General features: G+C 33.3%; 1 pseudogene; it reads left to right on the top strand.

The window, feature by feature from the left end:
- The first annotated feature begins 16820 nt into the window (after positions 1-16820).
- On the top strand, positions 16821-17729 carry LOC149531211 (KIN17-like protein pseudogene; annotated as a pseudogene).
- The last annotated feature ends 1669 nt before the right edge of the window (positions 17730-19398 follow it).

Raw genomic sequence — 19398 nt, 5'->3', positions numbered from 1 at the left:
GTGTTATTCATATTCCCAAACTCCAATTTGAAGGCCATGGGTTCAGGTTCTCCCTTAGGGGGTACTAACACTACACCTGCACTAGATCCTGAAGAGGAGCAACTTCCATCAAATTCTAGTGTCCATATGCCTATTAAATCTTTTTCCTCATTGGGAACTCCTTCCCTTAGATTTTCATTTCTTTGTTCATCCAGAACCTCTTCAGTAAATAACATGTAATTGCCGAACTCCAGCTCTTGGTAGAGGATCTGAGCTTTAGGATCATCTAATTTTAAGACAATAAATTTTTCCTTTTCTTCAAGTTCTAATTTGACTTTCTTACTTTCTATGGGTATGACTGCCTGAGTCCAGTCCAACTTTATTTCTCCTCTTAAGTCTCAGCAAAAACTTTTACTTAAGAGAAGCACATAGCTTGCTGGAATATCTACCACTAGAATGGTCAGTAAAAGTTTCTTTTCTGGACAAGAGGCTAAGGCTACTTGAGCATCTTTAATCTGCCCAAGCAAGGGGACTTCTTTAGCATCCATAGAGTAACATCTCCCATGAACTTTAGTAAGGTTGAGACCTAGGGCTTTAGCTACAGAATAAGGCATAACATTATCTGATGCATCTGAATCTATTATGCAATTGCTCAATTTGCATCCATTGCTATACAATGAAATATAGAATGGATCAGGTTTTTGCCTAGGAGAGGTTGCTAAAATAGTAGAATCCTCTTGATTAAACAGGTTCGATGTCAAGGTTTCATCCCCTTCTTCAACATTCACATTGTGATTTAAATATGAAGTATTCCCTTTACCTTGATCTACCAGTCTTTTCAATTCAAAGGGGTGAGACTTCAAATAATCCATAGGAGAAATTTGGATTTTTGATTCTTCATAGAATTGAATGAAATCAAAAGGCATTTTGTCCTTACCCATTTGAGAAGTTGATGCTCCTTGATCAACATGAATATTATTCACTGAGGGATTGGGATCATTCCTGTGAGGATGACTAGAGGATTGATTCTTTAGCCTTTGACCTCAAGTAAGCACTGTATATGAAGCTTCATCAATGGTCGCATAACATTCGCCCTTTGGTTCAGAATCTGACTCATACTCCAAAAATAAATTTCCAAAGTTGCCATTTGAGTATGAATCTGACTCTAAACAAGGAGTTGTAGTGTTCAACTCATTGGTGGATAATAACTGCATCATACGAGTAGTTCCCAAACAACTCTCACTATCATGATCCATTGTCAAATGAAAGACACACATATTTCCTTTCTTTGGTGTCACTTCAATTGGAAACCTAGGTTGTGAGACTATGAGCTATGAAAATTTTCCATCACTGTTTCTTCTTGGCAAATTTTGATAATTCTACTGGTAGGAATTATTGAATCCGAGTAATTGCCTTTTTACTGCTACTAACTCATTTGACAGTTTCTAAATCATTTCATTAGACGATGTGGTGTTACTAGAACTTCCTTTAGTTTGAAATTCTTGCTTCCATTTTCTCGCAGAAATCAAGTCATCTTCAAATTCAATTGCCTTCTTTTGTGCGTCTACTAGATCCGTGGGATGTGCCCTTCTCATGTCATAATTGATATCTGGGGGCATCACACTTATGAAGAAAGTTTTCAGATTACCAGCAGTGGGCCTGTCAGTAGTTGGAATTCTACTAGTGATCTTATTGAAATTAGCAACAAAATCCCTTATACTCATGGTAGGTTTCTTTTTAATAGATGTCAACTATGTTAGCAAGACATGTTCATCTTCTGTAGTCTTAAATCTTGTCTCAAAGGCCGTTCTCATTGTATTCCACTTAGTGATCGAGCCATCATCTAGATGATAGAACCAATCTGCTGCACTTTCTGTCAAGGTATCCACAAATAATCTTATGGCAACATCCTCATGTGCAACTCCTTAGATGTGAGTAGCTACAAAGAAGGCTTTAATGTGTTCATCTGTGGTAACCTTCCCATCACCTGAAAATTTAGGGAAATTCTTCCTTGAACGAGCCAAGAGTGGATGATAAGCTGTTAATGCTAGTGGTCTTGTTGCTGTAGCCCATGGAGCAGCCATAATTGTTTTGGCAAGGTATGGCCAAAAAATGACAGTTGGGGGAGCAATGATTCTGTGTAGGGCCAATACCTGGCAAGTGGTATTTGAAGTGTTTTGATTCCTAATAGGGGAAGGTGGTCTACTTCGACTCTTCTTTTCACCTTTATGTTTCGAAACGTCTAGGATGGGAAAACCAAGTTTTGCAAGTTTATCAAAAATAGGGTCTTGCCCACCCTGTTCTTTGGTACTTCTAAGGAACCTTGTTTGTTCCAGGGTGGTAGGTTAGTTTTGTATTTGAGCTTCACGTTTCAATTGTCTTTCTTCTCTTCAGATGTCTCTACTCTGAACAACCCTTTCTAAAGCTTTGGCTCTTGATTCTTCATCTTCCAATACTTGGCTAACATTCCTGTAATGTTTAGTATTCCTCCTATTTCTCCAAACAAATGTACTAAGGGATGAAATTATATCTTCTTGGTCGTGTTGAAAATCAAGGTTAGGTTGGAGCAATGGAAAAGTGTTCTCATGAGGTAGTACCATTTTTCCTCATGATATAGGCTCATTAGTCAAGCAACTATTTGTATCCACAACAAAGTCACCAAAAATCTGTTGGTAAATAGATTTGTTCTTTTTTTATTTTGACTCTTGAACACCCAAATTATGAACAATATCTGATTACATTCAGTTGAAAAGCCACTTCTGGATAGATTGGCTTTTCTCTGAATTAATAGATACAACTTACTATGGTGGATTTGCAATGAATTATGTTTTATTCCTAAAACTAATATGGGATCATGTTCTTGACCCGAGAACAAAATAGGTAAAACCAAGCCAGACCTAAATAGGATCTAACTTAGGCAGAAAAAGGTTTCTAAATAATTGATTAAGTTTGTGAACCCACACATCTTATGAACTTACAAAGCTTAATGACTTAAAATAGCATAATAACTAATATTGAACTAAATTAACTAGGATCTAAACTACAGAGAAGAAGAAGCTAATTGAAAGGGAAAACTGTTTAGGATATTCGTCTTTGAACATGCAATGACACTACTTATCACATCCATTTGCTGTCTCGAAATAGGGGAATGAAATTTTTTTCTTTCCTTGCTTCAATCCAGATAAAAGAGAAAAAATATAACTAGCAACTAACAAAAATGGAGCAGAAAATAGTTGATACAAAATACTAGCCAATTGACTCTGCAACATCAAGTACTTCACAACAAAAATTTGCTGACCTATTATTAATCTTTCAATTTCATACATATAGGATTCTGAGATGACCGTTACAATAGAAGTTCAATTGGTTCATCTCCTCAAAGAATGACAAATGGCAAGAAACTAGTTTATCGTATTGCAATAATTACATAAGAAAGTGAAAAGGGGGAAAAATGTGTATCACTTCATCTTCCTCCCCTTTTCTCCCTTTGTTCTATAGGCCTTAGCAACATCTATGATTGGGATTAGCTCTTCATGCCTAGGCACGTGTATGTTGGTGTATCTCAAGAGATACTTGGAATGCTCCTTGGCCAACTCCTTCACAACATTTAATTGATTTGGAAATTCCTTCGTGGCCATGTGTATGCATCCACTGAGTTTTTGGAGTTTCGCAACTCTATTTTGATTACTAGAAGATACATCAGTCAGACTATCTAAGAATTTGGAGAAATTCTCCTTCATGATGTTTATCCCAATGAGTGTTTTCCCTTGGCCACTACTTTGTGACTCTGTATGTAGTCACCTCATGAGTTCAAATCCTTTGTCTTGGGTCTTCTTCACTTTATCCTTTGTTTCCTTAAGTCCTTTTTCCACTAATAAGATCATTTCTAACTTGAACTGCATGCTCTGAAGCCATTCGAACAGAGGTTCGTCTCCCTTTGGAAATAATTTTGCTTCAATGGCTTCCTTTACCTTCATTTGAATGATCATCTTTAGAAGAGAGATACAATCATTGCTCTTCACTCTTTCTCTGGCCAAAGTACTGCTATTTTCTAAGATGTTATCCTTCTGTGTTTCTAATCTTAAGATAACATTGCCAATTTGTTCTATAATAGAGACTCCCTCTAATTTGAGCTTCCCAGTCCAGTCTTTACCAATTTGGCCAAAGTGTGTATCTTCTTGAAGTTGAGAGATAAGGGCTTGAACTTCGGTAGTAGTAGGATTTCTTGTTGCTAATACTCCAGAGATAGTTGCCAATGGAGTGACCAATCGTCTAATGAATCTATTCAACTCTTCTATCTCAACCTTCATCCTAACTTTTGACAACTTCAAGTTTTTCAATTGTCCCTCAATTACTTCATTAGTTGATTTCCACAAGCCAACCTTGGTGTCATGTTTGGCCTCTCCAAGGTCCACTAAGTGCAGAGTAAAATCATAAGTAGTTATATCTTCAATTTTTTTTTGTTGGGCTTGGCTATCTCCATTATTAGGTGCCCATTTATGGATCTTGCCCAAGTATAGACAAGGTTTTCTGCTTCTTCACCTTTGTTAATGCAGATCTAGAATGAACTGTAAGGGATATGGTATCCTTGGCCGAGATGCTTTTATCTTTCCTTTTTCTCTTTCTCTCCAGAGCATCCTCTAACCAGGAATTAGTGCCTATCACCTTGGAGGCCGTCCCAAGTGAGTCTATGCTAAACATCTTCTTCTTAACTGGAGTGATTGTCATCATAGTTGAAGAGAAGGGATTCTTCGAGGCCTAAGAAATGAGCTTGGAAGAGCTTTGGCCTTTCTCCACCTCTGAAGCTCTCTTAGTTGCCTCATCAGATTTAGTAGATTCACTGCTATTGCTCTTTCCATCTCCCAAATCTACTATCTACACTAGGGAGCCACTTGGTTGCAGAAGTGTAGCACTTATTGGCAGAACTAGGCTATGATGAGGTGAGGGAATTGGGGTGACATTAGGAGAGGGGACTGGTGTAACATGAGGAGAGAGAACTAAGGTAACAACACTATCCTTTGGCTCCTCCATATTCTTCTCCTCAACATCAATTTGGGTTCCAATAACTGGGAGGGAGCCATCATAACACGTCTTAACTATGGGGATGCTCTTGTCCTCTTGAAGGTTGAGCTGGTCCTTGAGTGATAGCCAATGTTAGGCCTGGTGTAGCACTTTGGGAGGAAGAGGGAGTTGTAGTTGCTGGAGAAGCTTTAGTGGTTATGCCTTTACTCCAGCTTCTTTTGGCTGTCCATTTGACCCATTTCCTAGTTCTTTTGATGATTCAGGCCATCATAGTGTCTAAATCTTGCTCAGTACCCTCATAAGGCTTTGAATTGATAAGAGAATTTCTTAACTTAGTTAGATATGTATTACTATACATATATTGCCTATCATCCTCTAATCCTTCAACATTAAAATTGATATTATATGTTTTTATTTGCTCCACTATGAGCCTAGCGAAAGCATGATCTCGACTTTCAAATTCATCTTTACAATCTGCCCAATAATCTTCAATCACGGTAATGTGTTTGATCACACTCCCAATCTGCAACACCTCCCTAGCATATCCATTTGAATCAAACATAGGTCTCAAGATCTCATACATCTCTAATTTGTATTTCATCTCGAACACTTTGAGCATATTCTTTGCATCATATTGGGACTCGCAACTAAAAGCTCCTACTTTCATAGGGAACTCATATCCCTTCTTCTTCAAGCTTTTGCTTAGCACATTTACCTGGACTACTTGCCTCACGATCTCTATCAACACGATCATGTTGCTCGGATACCTAGGCAACTTCAAGGGTAATCCATCGAAAGCTGCAAGACACAAATATGAGAAAGATGAGAACTAGATAAAATAGCTTTTGAACTAACTAATAGATGACCCTACCTCTAGACTAAATCTCTTCTCTAGGCATCCTTAGAGTCCCCTACAAGTTCTCGTTATGAATGCATCATTAACTTTGACGTACTTTGCACAACTATTTTACAATTGTAAGCATGGAAAGAACTCATAACACTTCACATCATCAAAAAAGTTTTCTATTTTTGGAAGGCCTGACCATAACTGTAAAGATGCTAGCATGTAAATTAGAAAGGAAGACATATAGAAAGTGTTGTGGAACTTTGCGACACTGAGAGCATTGGAAAGATTTTCACTTACCTCATGAGCCCAATCAATATATTATGTATCCAAACAAGTAAATTGTACTAGAAAGAAATATTGTTCAACAAAATTTAGAGCTTCTACCTCACCTTTTAGTCTGTGTAGGAGAACCAAAACGTCTACAATCTCAAGTTTGAGATTAGTACCAAATATAGTTTTGGGGACCTTACTCTTGGCGATCCATGGCTTTTGAAACCAAGACTACATAATTTCCTTCCTCCCCACCATCTTCTTTGTGGAGAACTTAGAGACTACTCCTCCTACTATCAAGTCTGAAAACTCCTCCCATTCTAGAACTCAGAGGCAATCCACCACAGTTTGCCTATCAATGGAGATTAATATTGTATGATCAGGTAACACAATCTATCTGATATCCAGATTGTAGTGATTTATGCATTCATAAATCAATTCTAGAGCTTGGACTGCCATCGGGAAACTAGCTGGCTCTACTAGTCCACATCCTCGGAGCTTCTTAGTTATGGGATGAATCGGATCCGATTGCAACCTCCTTTGGAAATATTGCATATCATAAAAATGGAGTGAAGTATCTGTAAAATTTTGTAATGTGGACTTGATTCCATTCAGTCGATCAAAACCCACAAACCTAGTTGCCATTCTATCTAAGAATGAAATAGATTGAAATTTTGAATCTAGATGAAGAATAGGATATTGAATTCACAAATAAAGACTATTTAAAAGTTTTGTGCAATTTAATAGAATAACAGTTCAAGAAAAAGTGGTAGCTTGAATAATTGTTATGTTTCCATCTGTATAGGAGTCTCAATTCATCTGTTGGTCTTCAGGATTCGTGCCACACGAATGAATTAAAGGATAAATCCATTAAAATAGTAAATACAGGAGCTCTAATGGATATTTCGATGTCTTTTCACTATTTCTGTTGGCCCAACGGTAACTTTCATTTCTTTCATACTTACTTTTCTGTTTCCCATTAAGTTTCAAAGAATTATGAACAGAGTACCCCGTAAGGAAATATCTGCCTAATTGAATTCTGCTCAGTATATCTTTCCCGCAATGGTTAGATTGTTTCCATTATCAGCTTAAGATGTTTTGTGTGTAATTTGTGGGCCCAATCTGCTTACAAAGTTGATTTTTTCTTGAATGTGAAAAATCATCCTCATGGGTTGAAAACTCATCGAGGAGAAGACGATTCTCATTTTTTTGCCCAAGCTTTCCTTTAAACTTTATCCTTTTGAATTAATATTTTCTTTGGGTTTGAAAAAACTTAAAAGGAATGTGAAAGTTGAAAAGGGGCCCACTTCCTTATTTCTTTCTTTTACAATTGCCTTTGGCAGAAAACATACTTCATGGGTCAAAAGTTCGCCGAGGAGAAGTCAGTTTTGAGTTTTCCACTTAAGATGATTCTGAACATTGTGATAAATTGTGAATATTTCCCAAGGTAGAATATTGTAGTGAAAATAGAGATTTTCTATAAAATAGCTCATTATCTTCGTACATAGGCCTATAAACATCATTTATTGCTCTTCGCAAAAAATTGGTTTCATGGGTTGAAAACCCACCGAGGAGAAGGCAATGCTCAATTTTCTGCAAGCTTCCTTCTTTCATTGAAAACGTGATAAGCCACAAACAAGCCTAGCTTTGTGAATAACCTTTGCATGTTGTGAGAATCCCCATCGAATTGGGTACTAAGCTACCTGTAAACTCACAACATTAAGGAAAACCAACCACCCATGAAATGTGGGAGAAGGGAAAGATGGAAAATTCTATGGAGACTCTTTTCACCTAAGGGGAATTAAAACTAGACCCAGACATACCTAAGCTTTACTAAGACACAAAATTTTCCACTTTTGCAAAATGGTTACAAGGTGAAAAGTGGAGCAACACATTTCAAATTAAAACTATGGTATTTATGGCAACATTTTTTGAGTGGAAGGTTTTTCCTTCTAAAAATAAATGAAAGAATTCTAGAGTTCGTGACCATGTAGTGGTGTAATATAATATTTTTGGAGTTTTTGGAGGAGAGCCTTAAGAAAGACTTTTGGAAAGCAAATAATATTTTTGGAGCTTGACCATTTGTTGTTATAGGCACATTGTGAATAATATGGAGTTTGAGCTCAAAAAATAGGAAAAATAGAAATTAAATAATTTATTAACTAAATTATTAAAATTTTAAATTAATGTTTGAATTAAAAAATTAAATATTCTAAAAAATTAAATATTTAAAAATTAAATAAATTTTAAAAATCAAATTAAAATTACAAACAAAATTATTAAATCATATTTTAAAAATATGAAATATGAAATTAATTGACCATTCAAATATGAATTGTTAATTTCTAAATCATAGTCAAAACAAATCGCACTAACACAATCAAACTTCCAAAATAAGCAGTGGGAATTGGAATAGGCATATGCAAATTCGTATAATTTTGAATTTTCCATTTGGGTGCACTAAATTGGAATTGTGAATAGGAATTTAGTATGAATACATATTCTAATTTTGGCCCAAAAATTAGCATTTGCAATTCCATCGTGGAATTGGAATAGTGTTCTTATTCCAGTTTTATTTGTTTTAGAAAATATGGTATGTGAATTCCCATCAAATTTTGGCTGAACCAAACAAGAATAGAAATATGTATCCTTATTTTCTATTCCATAATTAACTATTCTAAAATAATGTTTCCTATTCCCATATTTATTGAATACCTATATATGTAATCAATTATTAATATATGTGCTACTAATTTTTTTAAATTTCTTAAGAAAGTAATTAATTATTAATTAAGCCGATAGGCTTATTATGGGAGCTTTTGATCCCAAAAATCACTATTTTGCTGAAAATGTTGTAAGACTTCTTTTCAATTGATTTTCCAATGAGATATTGATAAAAATATATTTTTTATATTTTTCAAAAATGAAATTTTATTTTTCTCAATCTTAGTTTGAATGTTTTGACAAGTTTCTATTTTGATTTCTTGTAGATCTCGTAGTTCATAGATTCACATCTACTTTGTATTATATATGTTTGTTCATTTAATTTCATTTATATTTTGAACATGTAAACAACATTGTAAATTACTGTAATTACTTCAATTTGATATTCATGTAATGTAGAATAGACACTATAAAATATCGACAAAATATTTTTTTTCTTACAATAGACAATAGTGCAGTAATATAAATATTCTTTTGAATTTCAATTAATTTGATTTAAAAAATTATTATTATTACTTTTATATTTGATAGAAAATTAATATAAAATTATTCACATGTATGTATGTATGTATGTATGTACGTATGTACGTACATACATACATACGTACATATACATATTAAAAAATAATGTAACAAATACTTTTTATTTTTAATTTATTTTAATTAGATGGTGTTTTTATTATCTATTCCAAATAACTATGTATAAATCTTAGGATTTGTAGTGCTATTATTTGTGACAATTAAAATTCTCTTATTTTGCTAGGTGAAATGCTATATTTTATGTATGAACATTAAATAATTATAATTTCAACTTTATAGAAAAAGATCAATTCTATCAACCATACCTACGAAAAAAATATTTCTACCATATTAGACACTTTAAAAATAAATAAATATCAAATTTTATTTTATTATCTAAAATTAAAAAAATTATATGTATTCACAAAAAAATATATTCTAATTTTGAAAATTGAAATTATTTTCTTTGCCTTCTTCTTTTATAAGAGCTTCATGTCATTATCAATAGTTAAACTATGTATATATATTTAAGCTATGAGTATGTGGCAATTTGATTTTTATTTATTAGGGTTGATAAGTAATTTACATTATGTTTCCAATGTAGGATTTGATCATATATTTCTTATTAATAGAATTCGTAAACTATTATATAATTTTTCCATGGTTTAACAATTAAAAATATTAATTATTGCTATATAAAATCTAAAAGGTCTTAGTAGAAATCTTCTTCTTTCACATTCATATGAACAAATGATTCTTATTAGCTAATAGTTGAGCGTACATAAATGCACAATTGCTAGTTATTGCCAATGCGAAGATAATTTCTTCTCACCTTCAAATTATTAGCAATTGTAGATTTTTTTTGGACTAGCAACTTCGTGATTTTTTTTGGGCATTATTAGTGCTACATTATATGCCACCAGAGACATTGTTGAGAGAGAAGCTGAAGAACAAGAGGGCCCAGGGGAATTTGGCAGAGCAAGAGCGCCATGAGAAGGAAATTCAATAGCAAATCGAGCGAGCGGAGAAAAATACTACTATTTAACATGAGATCATACAACACTGGCTACGGTGCAACTTATTTGCACTGTAGAAAATAGTGCCAACTGTTGCCCTGCCCTAATGATGTGTCCTTCTGTATGCACTTGTGTGATAGTACACTGTCATTTCTGGACAATGGTAGGAAATTTTTTATGCATTTAACTTTTATTTTTATATACCTCCTATGTATTTTAATAAAATTCAACTTTTTTATATTGTATTTTTACAAAGAATATTTAGATTTATGCAATATATATATATATTTAAAAAAAATTCAATAAAGTAAAATTTGGCTGATAAAATAATTATAAAAAGTATTAAAAATAATTTCATTTAAAAAAAAAAATGAATAAATAAATTTTATTTGAATGGAGTGTTTTATCATATGATATAAAATGTAAAAAAAATTATGTATTTAAAGTAATTTTAAATGAATAAAGGATAATGAACTATTGTTTTAGTTTTAATTAATAATAAAAGGACATATAAATGTTAAAATAGAAAAAAAAAAAGTTTCAAATGATTGTATTTATAAATTCAATTTTAAAATTAAACATATTTTAAATAAATTTTAAATATTAAAAAGATAGAGAATTTTCAATATAAGTAAAGATTATATTTAAAATAGAAAATTTCTATTCGTAAGTAAAAATAATTTTGATAAATATAAGTAAAGATTATATTTAAAATAGAAAATTTTCTATTAACAATTTGATAGAAAAGAAAGGTAAGTAAAAATATCTGTGATGACAATATTCTATAATTATTATATATCTTATCAAATTTTCAACTATTAAATTGGTTAATTTATACACTTATTAATTATGTATATTACATTTTAAATAAATATTACTATGTTTTCTTCTATCTTAATATCATATTTTTGTTTTGCTCACTTCTTCAAAAAAAAATCATTTAAGATTTTGTTGAATTTTTTTTGTTAACAATAAGTTATGTTAATATGTTGTGACAGAAAAATAAGTAAATTTTTTTCTATAATTCTATTACAAGAACTCAAATAAAATATTTATAAGAGTAGTGCACTCTTAAAAAAATATTTAATTTAAATACTTTTAAGTAACAAGTTTTTATTTCTCACTTAAATTCATTATTATATAATAATATTATAACCTAAATTTAATATTATATAATATTTAAAATTTATAGTATATTAGATTTATATATTTACTAAATAAAATTTTGAATTAAATTATATGTAGACTCTTATAAAAGAATCTTCAAAATATTTATAATATAAAATATTAAAAATAATTATTACATTAGAAAAATTTAAATAAACATTAAGAATTATAATTTTTTTTTACATGACAACTTTGATTAAATATAAAAACTTACTTCAGAGCCACTTTAAATATTGAAATAAAAATGTTGTGTCCTAAATTGAAATTAAAAGGCAGCATTAAGCGGTAACATTTTTTTAAGTAGGAGATAATTTCCACAGTAAGTCAAATTGTGATATTGCTATTAGGATTTAACTGTGTGATTTTGAGTCAAACTCATTGATCCATGTTTCATGAGTAGTGATTCAACATGAATCCATCTATCACGAGAATAAATGGAACACTAGCACTCATTGGATCTAGGTGATGCTCACAAGGGTGAAGCACCAGGACTTCCTGGGAGGTCACCCATCCCAGTACTACTCTAGCCTAAGTGCAATTAACTACAAAGTTTCCTCCATGGTTAAACCCAAAGCTTACAACCCCATTTGCAAAACCTTCACCAAGTGTTATGCCTTATGAACCATTCATTAGAGAGCCCCTTAAGCTCATCGATTGATAAGTAGGAGATAATTTCCACAGCAAGTCAAATTTTGACATTGCTATCAAGATTTAACTATGTGATTTTGAGTCAAACTCATTGACCCATGTTTCATGAGTAGTGATTCAACATGAATCCATCTCTCATGAGAATAAATGGAACACTTGGCAATCATTGGATCTAGGTGATGCTTATAGGGGTGAAGCATCGAGACTTCTTAGGAGGTCACCCATCTCAGTACTACTCCAACTTGAGTGCCCTTAACTATGAAGTTTCCTCCATGGTTAAACCCAAAGCTTGCAACCCCATTTGTAAAACCTTCACCAAGTGTTGTGCCTTATGAACCATTCATTAGAAAGCCCCTTCAACTCATCAATTGATAAGTAGGAGATAATTTCCACAACAAGTCAAATTGTGATATTGCTATTAGGATTTAACTGTGTGATTTTGAGTCAAACTCATTGACTGGGATGGGGTTAAGTGTGCTCATGCTAGAGTAGTACTGGGATGGGTGGCCTCCTAGGAAGTCCCGATGCTTCATCCCTATGAGCATCACCTAGATCCAATGAGTGTTAAGTGTTCCATTTATTCTCATGAGAGATGGATTCATTTTTAAATACTACTCAAGAAACATGAATCAATGAGTTTGACTCAAAATCAAACAATTAAATCTTGATAGCAATATCACAATTTGACTTGCTATGAAATTTATCTCCTACTTATCAATTGATGAGCTTAAGGGGCTTTCTAATGAATGGTTCATAAGGCACAACACTTGGTGAAGGTTTTACAAATGAGGTTGCAAGCTTTGGGTTTAATCGTGGAGGAAACTTCGTAGTTAAGTGCGCTCAGGCTAGAGTAGTACCGAGATGGGTGACCTCCTGGGAAGTCCCGATGCTTCACCCCTGTGAGCATCACCTAGATCCAATGAGTGTTAAGTTTTCCATTTGTTCTCATGAGAGATGGATTCATTTTGAATCACTACTCATGAAACATGGGTCAATGAGTTTGACTCAAAATCACATAGTTAAATCCTGATAGCAATATCACAGTTTGACTTGCTGCAGAAATTATCTCCTATTATCACTTGATGAGCTTAAGGGGCTTTCTAATGAATGGTTCATAAGGCACAACACTTGGTGAAGGTTTTGCAAATGGTGTTGCAAGCTTTGGGTTTAACCACAAAGGAAACTCTGTAGCTAAATGCACTCAGGCTGGAGTAGTACTGGGATGGGTGACCTCTCGGGAAGTCCCAGTGCTTCACCCTTGTGAGCATCACCTGGATCCAATGAGTGCTAAGTGTTCCATTTATTCTCATGAGAGATAGATTCATGTTGAATCACTACTCATCAAACATGGGTCAATGATTTTGACTCAAAATCACACAGTTAAATCCTGATAGCAATATTACAACATTTTTTTAATTAAATCAAATTCAATTTAAAAATAGTTTTATTTTAATATGATATAGAATAATTCTATTTCGTAGGATGTATTTAAAAATGAAAGTGTTTCTATTTCAAATATAATATTTACTTATATTTAAAATTCTCTATCTTTTTAATATTTAAGATTTATTTAAAATATGTTTAATTTTAAAATTGAATTTATAAATATAAGCAATTGAAACTTTTATCTTATTTTTCTATTTTATATATATTTTATATTAATAATCGAGAGTTCAACATAGAGCACCAAAAAGAAGGGAGGTGATGCCTCCACCTACCAATCAAAGAGTATCAGTAAACTATCCACATAAAACTATTACATAATAACAAGGTATACACAAGTATGAAGCAACAAGAGGAGACTACCCATGCAAAATATCATCAAATTTATCAATTCATGTTGTCCATCCAAGTGGTCCTTCCATCCAAATCACTTTTTTTTGACCCAACAGCTGAGAGAAAACATGCAAGTTATCAACTCTGGGATTCTTGTTGTCTTTGATATCTTGCATAAGTTTTGCAAGAGCATCATCTAAAGCCATTTGGTTGTCTACGACACTAGCCAGCTCAAATTCATTCTCCATTTCATAGATAAACATTGAAGCATGCCCATCATGAAGGAATCTAAGCACTTCCTCTTTTCTAGGTTCAACACATAGCAAACTTGTGAATCAATTTTAAAATGTGTGAGTTTTCTATAGAACCCAATAAGAGACCTAGTAATGCCTTGAAATTTAGAATCATTTCTAAGTTTCCAACTATACCAAAGGATGAGAGATGAGAGAATCTACCAAAAACAAGTTAGAATCTTTGCGAAGACCTTCAATAAAACTAGTAATTATATCAAAAGTATAAACAAATTTAGTAATAGAAACACCAAACATAAGCCAAATTTCTCTAGCAAAGGTGCAATCAAAGAAAATGTGTCTCATAGTCTTAGGCAATCTGCAAATAGGACAAATATCAAGGCTGGCTTGATGGTTTCTGATGGGAAGTCTATCCAATAGGAGGTACCACTTGAAACATTTAATCTTAGGCGGAATGGGAGCTTTCCAGAATTTGTCAAAGATTTTTTGCCAATCAGTAGGGGCAAAGGTGCAATACCAGATGTTATTGATATGTTGAGTAACAAAAGTATCATGATTAAGGAATTTGTAGATGTCCTTCATTTTAACAGAAGTCAGGAGGGAACCATTTTTGCATCTGAAGGAGAGAAATCAATGGGAATCAACATCAATGTTCTTGGGAAGATTGAGGGGAGCACAAGCCAGCTTAATGAGATTATAAGTATGCTTGTGGGAAGTAGGGAGATCAAATTCTCTGGCAAGGTTATCCCAACTATGAGCTAGTTGTGTTCCATAATATCCATAATACAATTGATGCCTTTATTAGCCCACATTCTAGCCGGACAACCTTTAGTTAGGGCCAGGGGTTTACCTTGATCAAAAAGATTCCACCATATGGAGTGTTTGCCATGCAGGGTATAATTGTAATCAAAAGAGGAATTATCAATATAGCCCCAAATATTCTCCCAGGCCTTCCAAATGGATCTAAAAACCCAAGTTCTCCGAACTGTTATGGGGAACTTGCCAACAATCAGGTCACAAAAAGGAAGGTGTTTCTAGGACTTAGCCTTTTTAGAGACACCATTCTGAATGTTGTTTCTAACAAGCACTTTCTAGGGTTCATCACCATTTAGAGCTTGGAAAATCCATTTGGAAGCTAAGGCCATACCCTAAAGCTTAAGATCCTTTAGGCCAAGACCTCCAAGATTCTTCTCTAGATGGCACTAGTCCCATTTGACCAAATGGGCTTTTTTGTTACCTTTACCATCCGACCAAAAAAAATGTCGAATGACCTTTTGAATTTTCATAATCTAATAATTGCTAAACATCCAAGCAGAAGAATAATAAATACTATAAGAAGAGAGGATTTTTTAACAGACCTGCACTCTTCCAGCAAGAGAAAGGAATCTATTATTCCATTTGTTAAGTTTCCTGATAATTTTATCTTTAGCCCAATGCCACATATCTTTGAGTGAGGGATTCACCAAGAAGGGAATACCAAGGTATCTAACAATTTTGTTAGGACCTCCCTAGGAGTACCCAAATTGATTAAACCAACCTGGAGGCTTATCTTTCCATCCCAACAAAATGGATTTGGAATTGGAAATGCGAGCCCCAGAGGCCTTGCCAAAAAATTCAAGCTTTTTACTAAGGCAGTGGATATTATTTTGATTGAGTTCCAAAAACATAGAAGTATCATACGCAAATTGTATGTTAAGAAGTTTAGAGTTATCAGGAAGAGAGATTCCACACACTCTAGAGGAGATAGTATTATCTTTAAGAATATAAAATAAAACATCAAAAACAATAACAAATAGGGCAGGGGCCAAAGGACAACCATATATATAACATTTATATATCCTTTTATTATTAATTAAAACTAAAACAATAGCTCATTATCCTTTATTCATTTAAAATTACTTTAAATACTTTTTTCTTTTTTTTTTACATTTTATACCATAAAATAAAACACTCCATCCAAATAAAATTTATTTTAAAAAAATACTAAAATTATTTTTAATACTTTTTAAAATTATTTTATTAGCTAAATTTTACTTTATTGAAATTTTAAAAATATATATATAGAAATAAATATAAAATTTTATTGCATAAATCTAAATATTCTTTGGTTAAAAAATACAATATAAAAAAATTGAATTTTATTAAAACACATAGGATGTATATAAAAATAAAAGTTAAATACATATAAAAATTTCTATCATTGTTTGGCACGATTTTTTGTAGTCCAAATAAGTTGCCTCATAGTCGGTGATCATACTGCTTGTGGCTGGGGTCTCATGGGCACCCGCTTCGTTAAAAATAGAGCAGGTTGTGTTGAGATATTTTAAGAATATTTAGAGGGAAGTGGTCCCATGAATTTATTATTGAATCCTCTTTAAAAAAATCAGCTTCTAAAATAAAGGAATCTAGTTGTCTCATAAATTTTAAAAATAAAGAGATTAATTCATTTTGGTGGGAAGTTGAAGAGCTTTTTACAAATGACAAAATCCTTCCCTAAGCTGGTGGGGCTAATTCCAACCCCACCCCATTTTCACCCCCTTAAACTGAGAGGGGTAAAAAGTCGGGACTCCTATTTTATAGGAAAAGATTCTAAATAAAACTTTAGCCCCTTAAAATGTTATCGTGGGGTCACCCGCTCCACAAAAATAGAGCCAAGCCCCTCCCATGGGACCCTGCCTTAGTAAGATTAGAAACGACACCACATGAAAAAGTCGCGTTTTCTTTGTCTAAGCCGATACCGACTACTGCTGAGAAGAGAAAATTTGAACCACGAAAGCCCTGATTTTGAATCTGGTAAACCCGATAAGTTGAAAACCCTAGTTCTGGCGAGGGGTTTGCTGCTCTGGCAGAGCTAAAAAAGGAGCAGGAGCGCGCAAAGGATAAAATGAATAGGAAGGATTGTTCACTCACTAAAGGAATTGTAGTGAAAGATCATGAGCAAGGGTTTGGCTAAGAAAGGATACTCCAAACAGAAGGGAGTTGTGATAAAAGTAATCGGGAGATTAAGATGGTTGAGACTGGCCATGTTCTGAGCTTTGATCAGGAGGAACTTGAGACGGTTATACCACAAATTTGGGGCATTGTTAGAATTGTTAATGGTGCATACTGGGGATGCAATGCTACCTTGCTTGGTGTTGTGACTGACAAGTTTTGTGCCAAGGTTCAGATTGAGAAAAGTATCCATGATGGGAGATTGCCTTCTGCAATTTAGTATGAGGATATATGTAAAATAGCACGACTATGAGGATGTATGTAAAATTGCTTGAATTCGGAGGTTAGTATTCTGGAACGCTCTAAATGGGGTATGTATAAAATGGATTTATGATTTCTATACTGATCAAATCTATTAGATTTTCACAGTCCATTAAAATGTGAAGCAAGTTTTTAAATTAGATTGTGTGAATAATTTTTACATCAACATTGTGAATCACAAATCACACTGGTGCAAGAAAATTTTGCGAAGCCCAGTTGTGAAATACCATAAGAGCAGGATGCTTGTTTTCTGACTAACTGCTATTGAAAGAGTCTTTCTTGTTGTTGTTTAGTGTTGCTATTGTAATTGAACCAGTTATAAGTGTCTTCTTGCTGATATTTAATGTTGCTATATCAGTTGAGTCATTTCATATAACAGATTTATTTGTATGACTTTTTGTTCCATGTATATTTGGTACCCATTCAATTACTTGTGTGGGCATTTAGTTTGCTGGGATTGTGACATTGTTACTTTAGGAAGTTAGCCCCTGATTTGAAACTCTTTTATCACTAGACTGTTTTTCAATCTTGATAGATCCTTCAGAAACCATTTTCTACCCCCTTGTCCACCATTCATGAACCATTATGAATCTGATCCTGATCCCTGAATGTTTTTAAAAATCTATTGGGTGCTGGAATCTCTGGACACTTCCCAAAACATAAGGATATCATTTAACAGTGTTCTGAGCAAACTTCATAGAAACTTTTAAATAGATGCACATAACTCTTATTCCAAGTAGATTAGAGTGATATTTATGATCTCAAGCTCACAAATAAACATCTGTTTCCGAAACAGTCTCCAGAATACTTGGTTGATTTTACAATAGCTTTAATTAGCTCTTTTTGGTTTGTTTATATGTACAGATTGATATAGAAACCATAGCCTAAGTAAGATCTGTTTTGACTTACAGAAGGCTCCTTGAAACTACTCTAGAATTCCTTAGTGTGGACAAAAGGAACCTTGATAAACATGTACGATCAAAGTCACCTTCATCAAGACTTATATCTTATAATTAACTTACAAGACTGATTTTTCTACAATTTTTTGAATTGGAGGTGGACTCTCTAGAAAATGACCAGTCAGATATGGGGTCACTGTTGTTCTGCATAAAGGAAGGTCTCAACAATGACACCACCATGTTTGGATTATGAAAGACGAGGCTTTGATGTCATTGAATCTAGCAATACCCAGGTTGTTAGAGGCTCCATTAGCATTATTGCTTTTAAGAATTATGCATTGCGACTATAGATTAAATGCATCTACATATTATAGTCATAGAAAGGTAGAAATGTTGTTGGTTTGGTGGCACACGACCTCCCTCCCTTTACACCGATAACATGCCATTGTGATTCTGTAGACAATGGAAGAGCATTAAAAAAAACTTTTATGAATAGATTTAATTTTATCAGTGAACTCACTTGAAGGCTCTAAATTTACAAATACAATGTTTGCTAGATGAATTGATCAACATAAAATTTGTATTGGTCTTTGGCCTAGAGTAAGAAATGAGCATATAATCCTCACCCAACACACAATTAGTCTTTTTACCCAAAAAAATACAACAAATGTGCAACATTCTTTCAAGGATTGTTGGTGATGAAGCATTAGGTAGCACTTATGGACTATTTCAAATTTGTTCAAATGTATTCCATGTATTTGGGATTTGTTATTACACAAATTGATCATTTGTTGAGCGACTATTACTTGCACATATAAGCAATCATTGATGGCATCTGGCATTTGAATTAAGCTTTCTTTTGCAAGATACCTTGGATAAAGATGGCCTTTTGATAGTGCATGATAGAGGCATTGGGATCATATGACCTGACTTTAACAAAATGACATCTTCTTAGGCAATAACCTCTTGGAAATTGTACCTCTTTGCATACTTGAGCTTTCCAAAAGACCTCTTGAACTCTTATAGGA

The sequence above is a fragment of the Cupressus sempervirens genome, chromosome 11 (assembly GCF_028749045.1).
Source record: "Cupressus sempervirens isolate cs-2001-9-10 chromosome 11, ASM2874904v1, whole genome shotgun sequence".
NCBI lineage: Eukaryota > Viridiplantae > Streptophyta > Pinopsida > Cupressales > Cupressaceae > Cupressus > Cupressus sempervirens.
This window is presented reverse-complemented; position numbering and strand designations above follow the sequence as displayed.